A 4,443-nucleotide genomic window follows, 5' to 3' on the forward strand; every position below is an offset into this window, starting at 1 on the left:
TTGTTGATGTTTGCAGAGAAGAAGGAGTGTCCCTCTGGAGTGAGATTACAGCAGGTAGGACGTTTATTTTTATGTGGCTTATCCCCGGCACACCCTTTGGTCCCCTGAGCCCTCAAGGAGTGACTCTGAGCCAAGAGTCCCTTATAGAACAGGTATGACCCAAAGCAAAATAAAACAAAACAAAAAATATGGAGTGTTCCTTGAGGAAGTTTATTGACCTCTCTGTTGACCCCCATGGAGCACTCAAGGTTTCTAAGTGGGTGTCTCCGAGTTCTCTTTTTCTTAACGCTGTTTTTAATTTTTCTAAAGGAGAGGTTTGATTTATTCTATGCCAAATAGCTGCTCTGGGAACACGAGTCTATCCTCTCACAATCTGCCTGCTTGGTTCCAAGAAATCTCTTTCTCAGTCATCTATTGTTTCCATTGATTCCAGACCTTCAGGGTTCCACCCCCTTTGAAACCTGAGACATTGTCTGTTTCATCAATTTTTTTGTGTACCAAGTTGACAGTAAAAATCCTACTATGTTCTGCGTATTAAAGAATGATGTAAAGGTAGCAATCAAGAATCCAAGTAGACTGTCATGCAACAAAGCACACGCCTATGATTCTGGGCAAACATGGAGGGTTAACAATGAGGGAGAACAGCAAGTGCTAGGAAGAAGTTAAGACTATTCACCTGGCATTGTTGGGGAATAGTCCCCTTAAGATATACTGCAGGTGCCTAAATTTATATATATGTTATGGTTTAATAACTACCCACTGCATTATTGAATGGGAAGTCTTTTATTATTAGCTTAGTCAGCAGTTTTAAGCCCTCTTTTCTCTGTTTAATCTGGGCTTCTTCAACTTTTAACAACAAAGATATCTTTTCTGACACCTGGCTTCTTCCTTGAACAAATAAAATTTCCCTTAACTTCATTTTTTTTCTTTCATTTTTAAAATTTCTGGTACTGTGCATTGAACCCAGGGATGTGTCCATGAAAGACATATAGTCACATTCATGACCCCATCCGACTTCAGGACGTAAAGGAAAATTCCGTCTGGAGTTGGCTCTGTCTCAGGAACTAGATTCATGACTTCATTTGAGGAAAGATTTTGAGGACTTTTCAGATAAATAAGATACCCAAAATAATTTATTAAAGCAAAATATATGGTTAAAAATCAATTTGTACACACAATTGAAAGAGAATAGCATTGATTCAAAGGAAAAAAATTTCTTGGATTCTCAAAGTGTCAGTGTCTACAAAATTCTAAAGAGGGTATCATTATTTCTTTTCTTTTCTTTTTTTTTGCTTTTGGGTCACACCTGGCAATGCACAGGGGTTACTCCTGACTCTGCACTCAGGAATTTCCCTTGGCGGTGCTCAGGGGACCATATGGGATGCTAGGAATCGAACCCAAGTCAGCCTCATGCAAGGCAACCGCCCTACCTGCTGTGCTATCGCTCCAGCCTCCATATTATTTCTTTTTTTATATAATTTTTTTACTAAGTAGCTCAAAATATTTCATTACATTTAAATATCACACACCAATCCCACCACTGTTACCCCTTCCCACCACCATATTATAGATGTTCCATCCCAAAACCCAACCCCTGCCCTAAAGCAGAACTGAAATAATATATTTTGTATTGTTTATGAAAAACCACTGACAATGTTACAAAAAGTATCCATAGAGGAAAGAGTGTAAAAATTGTTGTATTTCACCCAGGGGCCATTAAGCCCTTCTATCAGAGGTCACTTACACGTTGTTAAAGGTTGAGCCTTGTGTGATCTTATACATATATATGCATATAGATACATATATATTTCTAAAAAATGTATATTTCCCTCTAAGATTGGTTGCCTCCTACTTTGAACCTTACAATTGTGATGCAGTAATCTTGGAGTATGGGTAGGGTGTGTGGTTTGAAGTATCATGTGGCTGCAAATGTGGCCGTGTGGTCCAGGAATAGATTCATTCATGGGTAATACTCTGCCAGAACATGTAGAGTGTGACCGTGAGCATGGCAGCAGCAGGGTTTTGGAGGTTTTTGGTTGCCGGGGCTGAGTCCCTTGGAGAGGGGAGTGGTCTCATCCATCCCCCTTTGGGGTGCCACACACTATCACATCTCGTTTCAATTAGCAATGTCCCATACTTTTTTTTTTTTTTTGCTTTTTGGGTCACACCCAGCAATGCACAGGGGTCACTCCTGACTCTGCACTCAGGAATTACCCCTAACGGTGCTCAGGGGACCATATGGGATGCTGGGAATTGAACCCGGGTCGGCCACGTGCAAGGCAAACGCCCTACCCGCTGTGCTATCACTCCAGCCCCCTGTCCCATACTTTTTTTTGTTAGTATTTTTAAAATACTAAATACTAAATACCGCTAGAGCCTAGCCACAGCCACACTCAAGGTCCCTCTCCACACGTTCGGACGAGCCTCATGCATGAAAGTAACAGCAGAGGAACTCAGGTGTGTGGGACCTGGGGCTGAGACCTCCAAGCCTTCTCAGATCGGAACTAGGCCTCTTCCGCCCAGATTTCCCATTTTCCATTAGCTGGGCAGTCACATCCAGGGACTGCACACCCCTACCCGCCCCCTCCCACCCCCCCGCCAGCGCTGTGTAATCCCATGAACGGCGCACATCCAGAGGCTTAAAACCAAGCTCCCGGACATTTTATAGCTTACTTCTCCCTTTGGAAGAACCTGGCAAACACCGAGAGTTTCCTGCCCACATGAGAGAGCCTGGCAAACTCCCCATGGTGTATTCATATGCCCAAACCAGTAACAATGCTGGGTCTCATTCCCCTGACCCTGAAAGAGCCTCCAATGAGGCATCATTGGGAAGGACGAGTAAAGAGAGGCTTCTAAAAATCCAAGGGCTAGGACGAATGGAGATCTAACTGAGACCGCTAGAGAAATTCGACAATCAACGGCATGATGATGATGATGATGATGATGTTGATGATGATGATGATTTTTTAAAAAAGTTTTTATTGGTGAATCACTATGAGGTACAGTTACAGACTTACAAACTTTCATGCTTGTGTTTCAGTTATACAATGATTGAGTACCCATCTCTCCACCAATTTAAAAATTAAAAAAATAATAATTACTATCATTGTTACTTTCTTCAAGGTGTCTGCTGCATTCTAAAATTTGAAATTCATGAAGCAGAAATGGTTTTGATTACCATTAAAGGAGCCATATTCCTCCTCATTGGGCCTGGCATTGTGGGAAATACCTTTGTTTTTGTGAATTATCTCTGCATTTTCTTTGGGGACACTGAAAAGAAATTTATACATGTAATCCTCATGCACTTGAGTTCTATAAATATCATGATGCTTTTCTGCAAAGGATTGACCAAGACAGTTAAAATTTTTAGTTTGGGGAACTTTCTAGAGGATGCAGGCTGCCAAATTTTGATTTTTCTGGAAAGGGTGACCCGGGGCCTTTCAATCTGCACCACCAGCCTCCTCACCATTGTCCAAGCCATCACCATGAGTCCCAGATCCTCCAGGTGGGCAAGGTTCAAACCAAGGTCCACATGGCACCTCCTTCCCTTTTTTCTCTTCTTTTGGGTCCTCAACTCCTTGATAAACTTGAACTTACTCTATTGCATCAGAATGTCAAGAGCCTAAACAAATCTGTCATTAATGACAATGACAGTTATTGTTATTTCGTCGCAGATAGCCAGGAAATGCACTGGATGCTTCTTAGTTTCATGGCCCTTCGCGATGGCCTGTTTCAGTCCCTCATGGGCTGGGCCAGTGTCTACATTCTGCATCTGCTCCACAAGCATCACAAACAGACCCTCTACCTTCAGAGCTCCAGGATGCTCGACCAAAGTCCCGCTGAGATCAGAGCCGCCCACAGTGTTCTCCTTCTCATGTGCTGTTTTCTTTTCTTTAACTGGACAGAAACAATTGTTTCTTTGTATTTGAACTCTAACATTGGAAACCAAACCATAGTATTACATACTCTAGACATTCTCGGCATTGGTTATGCAACACTGAGCCCATTTGTGCTGATTCACAGCGATGCCCAGCTGACTAGAAGCTGGTACCCTTCGTACCAGCCTAAAGAGATTAAGAATTGAATGCAAAATAACTAGCCAGCAGGTTCTGTGGGCAGGATTGATGCTTTTCCCCTTCCCAAAATAAACCAAGATAAGGTTGAACCCTTACTCTGAAATTATAGTTGATGTTTGCAGAGAAGATGGAGTGTTCATCTGGAGTGAGTTTATAAGAAGTGAAACCTTTATTTTCATGCAGCTGATCCCCAGCACACCTTCTGGTTCCCCAAGCCCTCCCGAAGTGACCCTGAGCCAAGAGCCCCTGAGCAGGACTGGTGTGGCCCAAAACAAAATAAAGAAAACAAAACAAAAAATATGGAGTGTTCCACAGGGAGCTTATTGACTGGTGTCCACCAGCCTGCATTCAAGGTTTCTCAATGAGT

Source organism: Sorex araneus, chromosome 2 (genome assembly GCF_027595985.1).
Source record: "Sorex araneus isolate mSorAra2 chromosome 2, mSorAra2.pri, whole genome shotgun sequence".
In the NCBI taxonomy this organism is placed as follows: domain Eukaryota; kingdom Metazoa; phylum Chordata; class Mammalia; order Eulipotyphla; family Soricidae; genus Sorex; species Sorex araneus.